This window comes from Eubalaena glacialis, chromosome 2, assembly GCF_028564815.1.
Source record: "Eubalaena glacialis isolate mEubGla1 chromosome 2, mEubGla1.1.hap2.+ XY, whole genome shotgun sequence".
Lineage (NCBI taxonomy): Eukaryota > Metazoa > Chordata > Mammalia > Artiodactyla > Balaenidae > Eubalaena > Eubalaena glacialis.
Genome location: NC_083717.1, coordinates 19,745,003 through 19,762,275, shown reverse-complemented (window position 1 = coordinate 19,762,275; position 17,273 = coordinate 19,745,003). Strand labels below are relative to the sequence as shown.

The 17,273-nt window shown below is 40.3% G+C and overlaps 1 protein-coding gene and 1 pseudogene across 1 annotated transcript in view; one reads left to right on the top strand and one right to left on the bottom strand.

Annotated features, from left to right (window-relative positions):
- The window catches only part of CCDC3 (coiled-coil domain containing 3), a 103,787-nt gene that overhangs the window by 70,328 nt on the left and 16,186 nt on the right, over positions 1–17,273 (bottom strand). The window lies entirely within an intron of this gene.
- Positions 7,888–8,324, top strand: LOC133084848 (large ribosomal subunit protein uL24-like; annotated as a pseudogene).

Genomic DNA, 17,273 nt, shown 5'->3' with positions numbered 1-17,273 from the left:
TTTCCCACTCTTGCTTGAGTGCCCTATGCCACTCATTTTTTTTTCAACTGAAGTATAGTTGATTTATAACATTATATTAGTTGCAGGTTTACAACACAGTGATTCAATATTTTTATAGAGTATACTCCATTTAAAGTTATTATAAAATATTGGCTATACTCCCTGTGCTGAACATTACATCCTTGTATCTTTCATTTTATACATCTTTATTGGAGTATAATTGCTTCACAATACTCTGTTAGTTTCTGTTGTACAACAAAGTGAATCAGCCATATGCACACATATATCCCCATATCCCCTTCTTCTTGCGTCTCCCTCCCACCCTCCCTATCCCACCCCTCTAGGTCATCGCAAAGCACCAAGCTGATCTCCCTGTGCTATGCTGCTGCTTCCCACTAGCTATCTATTTTACATTTGGTAGTGTATATATGTCAATGCTACTCTCACTTTGTCCCAGCTTCCCCTTTCCCCCCACCCCATGTCCTCAGTTCCATTCTCTATGTCTGTGTCTTTATTCCTGTCCTGCCACTAGGTTCATCAGTATCATTTTTTTTAGATTCCATATATATGCGTTAGCCTACAGTATTTGTTTTTCCCTTTCTGACTTATTTCACTCTGTATGACATACTCTAAGTCCATCCACCTCACCACAAATAACTCAATTTCGTTTCTTTTTATGGCTGAGTAATATTCCATTGTATATATGTACCATATCTTCTTTATCCATTCATCTGTCGATGGACATTTAGGTTGCTTCCATGTCCTCGCTATTGTAAATAGTGCTGCAATGAACACTGTGGTACATGTCTCTTTTTGAATTATGGTTTTCTCAGGGTATATGCCCAGTAGTGGGATTGCTGGGTCATATGGTAGTTCTGTTTTTAGTTTTTTAGATATCCTTGTATCTTATTTTATACCTAGTAGTTTATACCTCTTAATCCCCTTCCACTATCATGTCCCTCCCACTCCCCTTGACTCATTTTTTTTTTAAGAGTTAAAGGATCTAAAGCTTTAAAATGTAAATGTTTATGGAAGGCAATAAATAATGCCACTAATTTCCCTTACCATTTTACCCTGAATTAGTCTATGAGATCAGCTTCAACTGTCTAGCAGAGCCTTGGGGTTACACAACACAGGCAGGCAAAGGACAGGTGGGGCAGAAGAAATCTCTGGGGTCTGGAGAATGGGACTCTGAGAAAGAGATAAGGTGGGAGCCATGGGCACCAGGCAGGCGGCCAACCGGGGTCTGCAGGGAGAACCCAGAGATGAAAACAAAAAGACAAAGAGCACATAGAGACTAACCCTGGTCTCCAGACGCAACTACGACCATTTCCCAGAAAACAGAAACCGACCCTTCTCTCTGGCCACAGAATAAGGAAATGAAAAAAAGGACCCTTTTCTCAAAGCAAACAAATAGAAATGATTTAGAAAGCACCTACAGGGTTGCCACCTGACACTGTGCAAGAATGTCCTTCCTTTACTTTTTATGTATGTATGTATGTATTTATGCACACATGCATTGGTTTATTATATTCCTTTGACCTGTATTTATGACCATTTTGCTTTATTACAAAGCTGCGACAGAGGCTACACACTTTTGGAACCCTATGCTAGCTTCTACTAATATTTTAATAGTTTTAGCATTGAAATTACAGTTACCATATTTAAAATCAAAACAGTATCACTCGGCCACATGATAAGAGCTGTAGCTGTGGGGTGGGTCTTTGTTTTCCTATAAAATTCTTCCGCGATGTTGCATTAAGGGGTTGACTAGATGACTCTTCAGCTCCCTTCTAGCACTGACATTCTTCTCCTTGTGTCTGTGCAGAGTAAATGGACTGGCCTTGAGTGCACTCCGGGGACACCGATCCCCAGAACAGGCTGGCAGCATCTGGGTTTGCCTAGGCCCCCAGGGGAAGCACGGCTCTGCCAGGTGTCACAGCTGATTTAACTAAAAGAAAGATGAAAACCAGCCATGGGAACTGAAGCTTGACAGCATTCCCTGAGGGTCTGGCGAGTGAGAACCAGAGCAGTATGGAGGAGACTGGAGGAATCTCCTCTGGCCCAAGACGCCCAGGCAATGTTTGCTCTAACCACTGAGATCCATCCCCAGAAATGCCCCCAGCTGTGTGCAACACCACAGTGCAAGCTGAGGAAGGTGAGAGTTGAAGCTGCTGGTCAACTCCTGGGATAGGATGATGCAGAAGCAAAGGGCCTACTGGGAGAAGGGGGTGTGGGGAAGAAAAAAGGATAAAGGCAAAGATACGTTTTCCCTTCCCAAGAGAAGTTTGCATGAGCTAATATGTCCACAGGGAGAGCTCAGATGGTGGCAGATGTTTTGCTTCCAAGACAAGAAGGGGATAAATGATCATCCTGTCTTATTTAAGACCACAGCCTGATGGCCAGAGATCTCTCTTCCAAATCTCTCACGCTGCTTTGTAAAGGACAAGGACAGTCAACACATTCAGCCTCCGTGTCCACATGGGAACGATGAAACACTAAGAAAGAATTTAATGAAGAAAGCAACTGCAGTAGACTTTGGGAACAGACGTCAGAACGTCCATTTCCTAGCCTGCAAGACTCTCGGAATGCTTCATTTCCTTTCCTCCTAGTACCAGAGCACATTTCCATAGCAACTCCCAGAGAACTGGGTGCCTCATGGGGCCAGGTGGAGGTTGGCTTAAAGATCCTCTTCTTTGGGGGCATAGAAGACCCTTATCAAGAACCAGATCCCTTGTTGGATCCTCCCCTTTCAATTTCAGGATATACGTGCTGAGGTACTCTGGAATGATTTGGGGATTAAAGGGTGAACATTATGCAAGAAAAGAAATTAAAAATTAATGAAGAAATGAGGCAGCTCAGTGAAGCCTCTTCGACAAACCAGGATGAGAACCTTCTCCTGCTGACTTCTGACTTTTTGGCAAAGATGCATAACTGCCATCTGTGAGGCGGTCCACAGGACGAGAGTATGGATTATTCACAAAGCTCTGAGTTTAGTTACCAAGTTCCATACCACTATGACCTACTGTTATCCATTTTGCTGATGGAGAAATGGAGTCATGGTGAGATCACATGGTTATTAATGAGATAAAAATGAGCACTGGCCTAGCATGGAACCAAATCTACAGCTTGGCAGCTCTATTCACAACAGTCAAGACGTGGAAACAACCTAAATGTCCATCAACAGATGAATGGATAAAGAAGATGTGGTGTATATATACAACGGAATATTACTCAGCCATAAAAAAAAGAATGAAATAATGCCATTTACAACAACATGGATGGACCAAGAGATTATCATACTAAGTGAAGTAAGTCAGAAAGAGAAAGACAAATACCATATGATATCATTTATATGTGGAATCTAAAATATGACACAAATGGGGGATTCCCTGGCAATCCAGTGGTTAGGACTCCGCACACTCACCGCCGAGGGCCCAGGTTCAATCCCTGGCCGGGGAACTAAGGTCCCACAGGCCACGCAGCATGGCCAAAAAATAATAATAATAAAAAAATAAAATAAAAAATAAAATATGACACAAACGAACTTACCTATGAAACAGAAACAGACTCACAGACATAGAGAACAGACTTGTGGTTGCCAAGGGGTGGGGTGGAGATGGATTGGGAGTTTGGGGTTAGCAGATGCCAACTATTATGCATAGAATGGATAAACAACAAGGTCCTACTGTACAGCACAGGAAACTATATTCAATATCCTGGGATCAACCATAATAGAAAAGAATATGAAAAAGAATGTATATATATGCATAACTGAGTCACTTTACTGTACAGGAGAAATTAACACAACACTGTAAATCAGCTATACTTCAATAAAATTTTTTTAAAATCTACAGCTATGGTCACATACTACAACACAGATGAACCTTGAGGACACTATGCTAAGTGAAACAAGGCAGTCACAGAACGACAAATAATGCATGATTCCACTCATTTAAGGTATCTAAAGTAGTCAATGTCACAGAAGCAAAAAGCAGAATGGTAGTTGCCAGGGGCAGGGATATGTGGGGAATGGGGAGTTACTATTCGATGGGTCTAGAGTTTCAGTTTGTGCAAAATGAAAAAGTCTTAGAAATCTGCTTACAACATGTGTATAGTTAATAGTTGCACTGTACACCTAATGGTTGAGGGTAGATTCCATGTTATGTGTTTTTTAATCACAATTTAAAAAATCTATAGCTATGAGCAGCTTAACAGCTGTGTCTCATCCATCTTAGTGCTGCTGCAAAGAAGAGTTTGAAGACATATATACTATAAAGGAAAATGTCTACAGCCATAGCTCTAGTAAGAGGAAATGACAAACATGGGCAAAAGATATGAATAGACATTTCACCAAAGAGGCCATACAGATGGTAAACCTGCAAATGAAAAGATGACCAACACTGGCAATCATTAGGGAAATAGAAATTTAAACCACAGTGACAAGACAGACCACAGAATGGGAGAAAATATTTGCAAATCATGTATCTAATAAGGGTCCAGTATCTAAAATATGTAAGGAACAGTTACAACTCAACAATAAAAAGACAACCCAATAGAAAACTGGGCAAAAGCTTGAATAGACATTTCTCCAAAGAAGCTACGCAAATGGCCATAAACATGTGAGAAGATGCTCAAATCATAACTCGTCAGGGAAATGAAAAATCAAAACCACAATAAAAGACCACTTCACTTCCAGCTGGATGGCTAGAATCAATAAGACAGATAATAACAAGTGTTGACAAAGATGTAGAGAAACTGGAACCCTCATACACTGCTGGTGAGAAGGTAAAATGGCACAGCTGCTTTGGAAATCAGTTTGGCAGTTCCTCAAAACGCTAAACATAGAATTACCATATGACCCAGCAATTCAACTCTTAGGAAAATACCCAAAAGAAAACACACATACATATGTACAAAAACTTGTACAAAAACGTTGTTAGAAATATTATTCATAACAGGCAAAAGTGGAAACAACCCAAATGTCCATCAACTGATGGAATAAACAAAATGTGGTAATCATACAATAGAATATTATTCAGCCATACAAAGGAATGAAGTGCTGATTCGTATTACAACAGGGATGAACCCATGAAACATTATGCTTAGTGAAAGAAGCCAGTCACAAAGGGCCATATATTATAAGATTTCATTTCTATGGGCAAATCCATAGAGACAGAGGATAGTGGTTGCCAGGGGCTGGGAAGAGGGCTGAATTGGGAGTGACTGGTAATGGGTACCAGTCACTCTTTTTGGAGGGATGAAAATGCTTTGGAAATACAGATAATGATAATAGTTGCACCTACCTGAGAATATACTAAAAACCATTGAATTATATACTTTAAAAGGGTGAGTTTTATGGTGTGTGAATTATGTCTAAAAAAAAATTTAAACACAATGAGAACACACCTATCAGAATGGATAAAATAAAAAATAGTGATAATAGCAAACAGCAATGATGCAAAAAACTGGATCACTCATACATTGTTGGTGGGAATGTAAATGATTCAGCCACTTTGGAAAACAGTTTGCAAGTTTCCTTTAAAATGACAAATGGACTCATCAGATGACCCGGCATATGACACTCTTGGCCATTTACTGTAGAGAAATGAAAACTTTTCTTTTTAAGTGGCATACCCAACCTTTTTTTTTTTTTCTGGCTGCACTGGGTCTTCGTTGCTGCACACGGGCTTTCTCTAGTTGAGGCAAGAGGGGGCTACTCTTCCTTGAGGTGCTCGGGCTTCTCATTGCGGTGGCTTCTTTTGTTGCGGAGCATGGGCTCTAGGCACACGGGCTTCAGTAGTTGTGGCACGTGGGCTCAGTAGTTGTGGCTCGCGGGCTCTAGAGCACAAGCTCAGTAGTTGTGGGGCATGGGCCTAGTTGCTCTGCGGCATGTGGGATCTTCCCGGACCGGGGCTCGAACCCGTGCCCCCTGCACTGGCAGGCAGATTCTTAACCACTGCGCCACTAGGGAAGTCTGAGAAATGACAACTTCTGTCCACTCAAAAACCTATGCATGGGGCTTCCCTGGTGGCGCAGTGGTTAAGAATTCGTCTGCCAATGCAGGGGACACGGGTTCAAGTCCTGGTCCGGGAAGATCCCACATGCCACGGAGCAACTAAGCCCATGCGCCACAACTACTGAGCCTGTGCTCTAGAGCCCATGAGCCACAGCTACTGAGCCCCCACGTCTAGAGCCTGTGCTCTGCAACAAGAGAAGCCACCGCAGTGAGAAGCCCGTGCACCGCAACCAAGAGTAGCCCCCGCTGGCCGCAACTAGAGAAAAGCCCGCGTGCAGCAAGAAGACCCAACGCAGCCAAAAATAAATAAATAAATAAATAAATTTATTAAAAAAACAAAAAAAAAAACCTATGCATGAATGTTCAGAGCAGTTTTTTTCATTATAGCTGATAACTCAAAACCAACCAATGCCCTTCAGTGAGTGAATAGTTAACCAAATGATGGTCCACCATACCATGGGGTATTACTCAGCAATAAAAAGAAAAACAACTTGGATGAATCTCAGGGAAGTTATGCTGAGAGAAAGAAGATAATCTCAGAAAGTTCCTTAAACTGTATGGTTCTACTGATATAACACTTGAAATAACAAAATTCTGGAGATAGAGAACAGATGAGTGGCCGCCAGGGTTTGGGAATGGACAATGGAGAAGTTGTAGCCATAAGGAGTACCACGAGGGAGCCCGAGGTGATGGGACGGTTCTGTATCTTGACTGTGTTGATAGCAACAGGAAGCTACACACACACAAACAAGTGCATTATGTATAACTGGTAGCATGTGACTCAGCTCTGTGCATTTTACCAATGTCATTACCCGGTTTTGCTATTGCACTAGTCATACAACATTTCTTCAATTGGGAAGAATGGGTGAGGGGTACCAAAGACTTCTCTCCATTTCTTTGCAACAGCCAGTGAATCTATATTTATTCCAAAATAAGAAGTCTGTGGGGTTTTTTAAAGTAACTACATGGGGTATTAGTCAATGCTTAAAAGTAATGACTGTGTTTCAATAAAGCTCAGAATTGAAGGCAGAAGTCAAGAAGAAATGACAGCCTGCACAGTACAGCCACAAACCATCACCTCTACAACATGTCAGAGGAATCCTCCTCTCAGTGTGAACTGCATATACCTGATAACAAGTCAAGAACTTCCGGTGTAGACCCACTAACTTGTGTGTTCTCACTTGTCCTCTAATCCCCCGCATGCAGCTCTGCTATCCTAACCTACCCTCATCCTCATCTCTGGGCTTCCATTCATGCTCTTCCCTGTCTGACTTCATCTTCTCTCCACTTATCCAAATCCTTCCCACTGGGTCATAAGGCCCTGCAGCAGTATCCATCTTTCCACGTGGGTTAATTGTATCTCTCTAACTAGATGCTTGAGTTCAGACACCAGGTCATCTTCCTCTACCACATCCTCCATAATACACCATACAATGCTGAGAATGTAGGGAGTATCAAAAATCTCTGTTGATGGAATAAAGGCCTGCCTGCCTCAAGATCTTTTATTGTCACTCTTGTGAGCTAGGTGATGGAGAATGGGTACACACAGGGGCATGAAAGCCAAGATAACGTTTCACACGTAATCGCAACTGTGTACTTTTAAAATCATCATCTCAGTTGTTTTTTATTACAGGGCTATGAATGATGCATAGGAGGTATAATCTGATCCATTTCATGGATAAGGAAGCTTAGTTCAGAGTGGCTAAGTGATATACAAAATCACAATTGGTACTGAGTCAGGGTTAGAAACCAAGACTCATCCTAAAACCTTAACGAGATGCAAATTGCCACTTTAAACTTTGTTTTTAAAAGAGCAAATTATTGCTCTCTTCCCTTTTGCGGCCATCGCTGAAGCACCAGCGGCCAAAATGAAGTGCAATCCCTTTGTGACTTCTGACCCAAGCGAGAACCGGAAAAGGCATTTCCATGCGCCTTCCCACATTCGCAGGAAGATTATGTCTTCCCCTGTTTCTAAAGAGCTGAGACAGAAGTACAATGTCCGATCCATGCCCATCTGGAAGGATGATGAAGTTCATGTTGTACAAGGGCACTACAGAGGGCAGCAAATTGGCAAAGTAGTCCAGGTTTACAGGAAGAAATCTGTCATCTACGTTAACGAGTGCAGTGGGAGAAGGCTAATGGCACGACTGTCCATGTGGGCATTCACCCCAGCAAGGTGGTTATCACCAGACTAAAACTGGACAAAGACCGCAAAAAGATCCTCGAACGTAAAGCCAAATCTCACCAAGTAGGAAAGGAAAAGGGCAAATATAAGGAAGAAACAATTGAGAAGATGCAGGAATAAAGTAATCTTGAATACAAGTTTCATTAAAAACTGTTAAAAATGAAAAAAATGGGCAAATTATTAGTAAATTAAGATGCAAATTTCCCAAAATGAAGTGTAACTTTTGCAACCCAAAATATAGTACTTAGCCAACACCTTGGGGTGGCTGAGGCCCTATATGAAGAGGAAAAAGGAAAAGCCTTAAAAAGTGGGGATAGAAGAGCAGACTGTGATCAGGGAACAATTGGAGGCACACAGGAAAAGCCCCACTTCCAAACATATCCTGAATCCAGCCATTCCTCTCCAGCACCACTGCTGTCCCCTAGACCCTGCCTCCATCACTCAGAGCACATCATTCCACTCAACAGCTCCCCTAAGCATAAAGATCTAAACTTCTTGACCTTGCTTAGAAAGCTCTAGATGGTCCGGCTCCTGCTCACCTCTCTAAACTCATCTCATTCCATTCGTCCCCACCAACAATGCTCCCTTCACACCTTTCCATCCCTCAAGCATGCCTAGCAGGGTCTGTCTTGCACAGCGGCACTGACTTTCTCCTGCCTGGAATGCTTTGCCACCTGACCTTTGTACAGCTTGCCCTGTCATTCAGACTTCAGTGTAGGTGTCACCCCCTCAGCCTAAAGTAGTTACTAATTCCTCTTTGTCATTTACCACCCTCTTTTAATTCTTTGTCAAACATCATTAACTGACATGTTTCTTATTGACTGATGTACTGATTGATGTATTGATTATCTCTCCCTCATCCCACTACAGTGTAAGCTCTAGGAGGGCAGGGAACTCTTCTCTCTTTTTTTTCTTTTGTATTCCCAGTGCCTGACATATAGCAGGTATTCAATAAATATGTGTACAGTGAAGGTCTGAATAAATGAATGAATGAAAAAGACCACCACCCTACCTCCTTCAGAGTTCTGGTTCTATCTGGCCAATGAATGACCTATTAATGGCAATCTAAAAGTTACTAACATTCAACTAGAGGATAAGTAAATAGCATGACTCTTGATATCACAAAAAGTACTTTGAAAACAGTAAACCGCTGAACCTTGAACAACACGGAGGTTAATCCACATATAACATAGTTGGCCCTCTGCATCCTCAGACTCAACCAACCATGGACCGTGTAGTACTGTATTTACTACTGAAGAATATCTGCATATAAATGGACCCGTGCAGTTCAAACCTGTGTCGTTCAAGGGTCAACTGTATTACAGATCATCTTACAAGGTCCAGATCAAGCCCCCTCTCTTCTCTGAAATCTTCCTGGGATACTCAAGGCCCCATTGATCCCCCCTTTCTCTGACTTCCTAAAGCTTTTACTGTCTACACCACTCATGTGATACTTTACAACCCCCTTCTGTATTTTGGTACCCATGCCTACCATGTGAGGGAACCATGCTAGGTCCTGGGAATACAACAACCAGTAAAAAGGAGTTTATATCCCGGTTGGGGGACATGAATAGTAAACCAGTATTTTCATAAACCACTGTATTTGTGATGTGTCACACACACAAAAAAGTGTGCACTAACAGCATAATCAAAGGACAAAACCAGACCAGCTGCATAAAGGAAGGATAGCAAGTAGGAAGTGGGTCAGGGAAGTAAGAGTCTATGAGAAGAAAATCTCTCAGCTCTGGGAGGCAGGAGACCAGGGAGCAGGCAGGATGGAGAACATAAATAGCATGAACTTGAAGCTGGGATCTCACCCTGATCTCACTTCCGGCTCCTTCACTGTCCACCCACATTCCTCAGTTTGTCTGAGTTTCAGTTGACTCAACTGTGATAAGAACAGAATCATGTTCAGTGTTTACAGAACCCTCAGAGAAATAAAATATAACCCCTTCATTTTCCAGAGATGAAATTATTTAATTTCAATGAACAAGATACCTATTGAGCATATATTAATTACGTGTTAAGCATAAAGATCCATCAAAGTAAATGGATTTGCCCAAGATTAACATTAGTTAGTGGGCACAGACCATATTAGAATCCACATCTGCTGAATCCCAGGCCCTGAATTCTTCTCGTAGGTATCCATCACCCTCCACAATCTGGTCTATGCAACTCCCACTACTCTCACTGCTAGAAGCCCATTCCAAGCTGAAATGCTGAAACCATTCCAAGCTCCATGTTGACTCCAGGCCTTCTGAAATTCTGGGCCCCTTTGTGAGGTCACATATCCCCCTTTCCCAGCTCAGAATGTGAAATGTCCCCCATCCACACTCACACACTCAGCTCAGGTAACACCTCCTAGTTTGCCATTCACCTAGTCGGTCTAGAGCAGTGGTTCTCAAAGTCTGCAGATTCCTGGGGGATCCAGAGATCCTTTCAGTGGAGCCCATGAGATCAAAACTATTTTCAGAACAATACTAAGATGTCGTGTTCACTGTGCTGACATTTGCACTGTTGGTGCAAAAGCAAAGGTGAGTAAAACTGCTGGCACCTAGTGCAAATCAAGGCAGCAGACCAAATGACACTAATAGGCATTATATTTTTCAGTGCCTTGTGTGGGCAGAAAAGAAAAAGGCAGTTTAAGAATGTCCTTGATGATGGGACTTCCCTGGTGGTCCAGTGGTTAAGACTTCGCCTTTCAATGCAGGGGAAGATTTGATCCCTGGTCGCAGAGCCAAGATCCCACATGCCTCAGGGCCAAAAAACCAAAACATAAAACAGAAGCAATATGGTAACAAATTCAATAAAGACTTTAAAAATGGTCCACATCAGAAAATCTTAAAAAAAAAAAAAAAAAGAACGTCCTTGATGAAGCAGTAAAAACCATTAATTAAATCCTGACCCTTGAGTACACACATGTTTTTAATATTCTGAAGAAATCAGAAGCACACAAAGCACTTCTGCTGCTTATCAAAGTACAGTGGTTGTCTCAAGGAAAAGCACTTGGGCGATTGAGTTCGGAGTTGAACTAGTGGCTTTCTTTGTGAAAGACTATTTTTACTTGAAAGGATGAATGACAGACAAACTATAATTTTGAGTATTTGATAGACATTTTCTTGAAAATGAATAAAGTAAGCCTCTCACTTCAAGGAAAACTAGCAGTATTTGTTGCCACTGATAAAATTTGGGCTTTCAAGCAAAAATTAGAATTTCAGAAAATTTGCCACTGCATGCTTGACATTTTTCCATTGCTTCAAGACTTTCCTGATGAGATCAATGGTGATACTGATGAAAAGGGTTTTTTAATATTGTATAATTAAAAGTCTCAATGTTTTCAACATCTGTATAACTCTGAACGAGTATTTTTCACATGGTCAATTCATCATGTTACAAAAATCATGCATGGATTAAAAAAATCCATTCAAAATGCAAGAAAGACTATTGGATTTTCATGTAGGAATACAAAAAGTTCATTGATAAGGTTTCTGATTCTGCACTGTAACTAACTTTTAAGAAACTGTCACTTTTTGAGTTTTGATGAGGTATCAAAGAAGACTAAATACAGAAAAAGTACTTAACTTACACTTAACAAGTCACAAATACTTGTTAAACTGACGTTATACTCCTCCATCCCTAACGGATATCTTTGTTCTTGAACAAATAATGTGGTAAACTAGACTGCCTAAGCAAAGTTCCAGGGACATTTTAAATCAAATACTTCTAGGGCTTTATGGAAGATATGGATGAACTGAATTATGATTTTCTTGACCCATTTGGGCTCGAGTTTCACTTTAAAAACTACAGATCCTCTTTCCCATTCCTATTTGCTTTTGATCATCAAGAAATAAATACTGTTCTTTCCCTCCCTGCAGTATGTCCCATGCAAGATTGACCAGATGTTCTTGATGGGCCCAGTCAAACAGGAACATCAACTTCCAGTGGCAGTCAAGATGAAGGAAACTGAATGTAGCCTATGATTCCTACTGATGTTAAAATCTCTGCACATAATACACAAAGCAACTACCTGAAGACTGAAAACTAAACAACTAGAGGCTATGGGACCTGAATCAAAGGGGGCAGAATCATTGAACTATGCAGCAAAAACTCTAGGAGAAATCTCCTATTTCTATCTAGAAGATCAAGTAAAGGAGCCCCAGTATACTACACAGTAAGGGGGAAGTCCCTGGTTTTCTTCTCTTTTTCTTTTCTTTGCTCACCCAGCCTTGCACTACAGCCAACCCCAGTCTCAGATCTGCATTGCCACAGTGGCACAAGAAAAATAGACACCCTAAATAGTCCTATCTATTAAAGAAATTGAATGAGTAGTTTAAAACCTTCCAACAAAAGAAGACTCCAAGCACAGATTATTTACTGATAAACTTTACGAAACTGTTATGGACTGAATTGTGTCCCTCCAAAATTCATATGTTGAAGCCCTAACCCCAGTACCTCAGAATGTGCCTGTATTTGGAGATAGGGCATTTAAAGCAGTCATTAAGTTAAAATGAGCCTGTTAGGGTGGGCCCTAATCCAACCTGACTGGTGTCCTTATAAGAAGGGGAGATTAGGACAAATGGAGAGCTACTAAGGATGTTCACACACAGAGCGGGGACCCTGTGAATAGGCAGCAAGAGGGAGGCCATGTGCAAGCCACAGACACCTCAGAGGAACCCAACCCTGCCAGCACACTGATCTTGGAATGCTGGCCTCCAGAACTGAGAGAGAATAAATTTCTGTTGTTTAAGCCACCCATTATGTGGTATATTGTTTTCCATAGAAGGCTAATACACAAACATTTAACGGAAAAAAATACCAATTCTACACAATCTCATCCAAAAAACAGAAGAGGAAAGAATACTTCCCAACTCATTTTGTGAGTCCCAATATTATCCTGATGCCCCCTTTTATATTATAAGAAAACTACAGGCCAATATTCCTCATGAACATACATGTAAAAAATCCTCAACAAAATATTAGCAGATTAAATCCATCAATATATAAAAAATGGGATTTATTCTGAGAATATAAGGGTGGTTCAAAAGTTAAAGACAAAGAGAGTTTTGAAAGCAGCAAGAGAAAAGCAACTAGTTACATAGAAGGGAACCCCATACCCACTGCAATAAGACTATCATAGGATTTTTCATCATAAATCTTGCCAGGCAAAAGGAGTGGAATGATATATCTATTTAAAATATTGAAAGAAAAAGAACTGCCAACCAAGAACACTATTCTTGCAAAATTGTCCTTCAAAAACAAAGGGGAAAAAAGGGGGGGGGGACAAATGGAATGTAATTGATATAGCCACTGTGGAGAACAGTATGGAGGTTCCCTAAAAAACTAAAAAAAAAACTACCATACGACCCAGCAATCCCACTACTGGGCATATATCCTGAGAAAACCATAATTCAAAAGGACACATGTACCCCAATGTTCATTGCAACACTATTTACAATAGCCAGGACATAGAAACAACCTAAATGTCCAACAACAGATGAATGGATAAAGAAGATGTGGTACATATATACAATGGAATATTACTCAGCCATAAAAAGGAATGAAATTGGGTCATTTGTAGAGATGTGGATGGACTCAGAGACTGTCATACAGAGTGAAGTAAGCCAGAAAGAGAAAAACAAATATCGTATATTAACACATATATGTGGAATCTAGAAAAGTGGTAGAGATGAACCTATTTGCAGGGCAAGAACAGAAACACAGACGTACAGAACGGACATGTGGACACAGTGGGAGAAGGGGAGGGTGGGACAAATTGAGAGATTAGGATTGACATATATATACTACCATGCATAAAACAGATAGCTAGTGGGAACAAGCTACAAAGCACAGGAAGCTCAGCTCGGCACCCTGTGACAAGCTAACTGGGTGGGATGGGGGGGGTGAGAGGGAGGTCCAAGAGGGAGGGGATATAGGTATACTTATAGCTGATTCACTTCCTTGTACAGCAGAAACTAACACAACATTGTAAAGCAATTATACTCCAATAAAAAAACAAAAAAACAAAGGAGAGATAAAGACTTCCTCAGACAAAGGCTAAGAAACTTTACCACCTGCTTTATAAGACATGCTAAAGGTAGTTCAAGTTGAAATGAAAGACACTAATTAGAAATATGAGAGCGTAAGAAAGTGTGAAACTAGTTGATAAAAGTAAATATAGAGACAAAAACAGTATTATATTACTATATACTATAAAAGACAAAAGTATTAGAAACAACTAAAACTAAACGTTAACAAATATATAAAGGTAAAGTAAACAGTGACATCAAGAATATGTAATGTGGTGGGGAGGAGAGGGAAAAGACAAGATTTCTTGTATGCAAGTGAAGTAAAGTAGTTGTCAGCTTAAAACAGAATGTTATAACTATACAATATATGATATATTACTTAAGCCCTTAGTAACCACAAAGAAAATATGTATAGCAGTTATACAAAAGGAAAAAGAAAGACATTTCCACTAAGATCAGGAACAAGACAAGGTTGCCCACTCTCACCACTATTATTCAACATAGTTTTGGAAGTTTTAGCCACAGCAATCAGAGAAGAAAAAGAAATAAAAGGACTCCAAATCAGAAAAGAAGAAGTAAAACTGTCACTGTTTGCAGATGACATGATACTATACATAGAGAATCCTAAAGATGCTACCAGAAAACTACTAAAGCTAATCAATGAATCTGGTAAAGTAGCAGGATACAAAATTAATGCACAGAAATCCCTTGCATTCCTATACACTAATGATGAAAAATCTGAAAGAGAAATTAAGGAAAGACTTCCATTTACCACTGCAACAAAAGGAATAAAATACCTAGGAATAAACCTACCTAAGGAGACAAAAGACTTGTATGCAGAAAACTATAAGACACTGATGAGAGAAATTAAAGATGATACAAACAGATGGAGAGATATACCATGTTCTTGGATTGGAAGAATCAATATTGTGAAAATGACTATACTACCCAAAGCAATCTACAGATTCAATGCAATCTCTATCAAACTATCACTGGCATTTTTCACAGAACTAGAACAAAAAGACTGCACAATTTGTATGGAAACACAAAAGACCCCGAATAGCCAAAGCAATCTTGAGAAAGAAAAACAGAGCTGGAGGAATCAGGCGCCCTGACTTTAGACTATACTACAAAGCTACAGTAATCAAGACAGTATGGTACTGGCACAAAAAGAGAAATATAGATCAATGGTACAGGATAGAAAGCCCAGAGATAAACTCACACACATATGGTCACCTTATCTTTGATAAAGTAGGCAAGAATATACAATGGAGAAAAGACAGCCTCTTCAATAAGTGGTGCTGGGATAACTGGACAGCTACATGTGAAAGAATGAAATTAGAACACTCCCTAACACCATACACAAAAATAAACTCAAAATGGATTAAAGACCTGAATGTAAGGCCAGACACTCTAAAACTCTTAGAGGAAATCATAGGCAGAACACTCTATGACATAAATCACAGCAAGCTCCTTTTTGACTCACCTCTTCGAGAAATGGAAATAAAAAGAAAAATAAACAAATGGGACCTATTGAAACTTAAAAGCTTTTGCACAGCAAAGGAAACCATAAACAAGACAACCCTCAGAATGGGAGAAAATATTTGCAAATGAAGCAACTGACAAAGGATTACTCTCCAAAATATACAAGCAGCTCATGCAGCTCAATATCAAAAAAACAAACAACCCAATCCAAAAATGGGCAGAAGACCTAAACAGACATTTCTCCAAAGAAGATATACAGATTGCCAACAAACACATGAAAGGATGCTCAACATCACTAATCATTAGAGAAATGCAAATCAAAACTACAATGAGGTATCACCTCACACCGGTCAGAATGGCCATCATCAAAAAATCTACAAACAATAAATGCTGGAGAGAGTGTGGAGAAAAGGGAAAGAGCAAGTGCAAGAGCACTGATGGTGGGAATGTAGATTGATACAGCCACTATGGAGAACAGTATGGAGGTTCCTCAAAAAACTAAAAATAGAACTACCATACAACCCGGCAATCCCACTACTGGGCATATACGCTGAGAAAACCATAATTCAAAAAGAGTCATGTACTACAATGTTCATTGCAGCTCTATTTACAGTACCCAAGACATGGAAGCAACTTAAGTGTCCATCGACAGATAATGGATAAAGAAGATGTGGCACATATATACAATGGAATATTACTCAACCATAAAAAGAAATGAAATTGAGTTATTTGTAGTGAGGTGGATGGACCTAGAGACTGTCATACAGAGTGAAGCAAGTCAGAAAGAGCAAAACAAATACCGTATGCTAACACATATATATGGAATCTAAAAAAAAAAAAAAAACGTTCTGAACAGCCTAGGGGCAGGACAGGAATAAAGACGCAGACATAGAGAATGGACTTGAGGATACAGGGAGTGGGAAGGGTAAGCTGGGATGAAGTGAGAGAGTGGCATGGACATATATACACTACCAAACGTAAAATAGATAGCTAGTGGGAAGCAGCCGCATAGCACAGGGAGATCAGCTCGGTGGTTTGTGACCACCTAGAGGGGCGGGATAGGGAGGGTGGGAGGGAGGGAGATGCAAGAGGGAAGAGATATGGGAACATATGTATATGTATAACTGATTCACTTTGTTATAAAGCAGAAACTAACACACCATTGTAAAGCAATTATACTCCAATAAAGATGTTAAAAAAAAAACAAACAGAGAGCTAGTGGGAAGCAGCCGCATAGCACAGGGAGATCAGCTCTGTGCTTTGTGTCCACCTAGAGGGGTGGGATAGGGAGGGTAGGAGGGAGACGCAAGAGGGAGGAGATATGGGGATGTATGTATATGTATAGCTGATTCACTTTGTTATACAGCAGAAACTAACACACCATTGTAAAGCAATTATACTCCAATAAAGATGTTTAAAAAAAGACAAAGGAATCAAAACCTATCCATACAAAATAAAACATAGCACAAAATATTGAAGATAGCAAGAAAGAAAAACATGGGAAAAGGAACTATAAGACAAACAAAAAACAGTTAACAAAATGCCAATAGTAAATCCT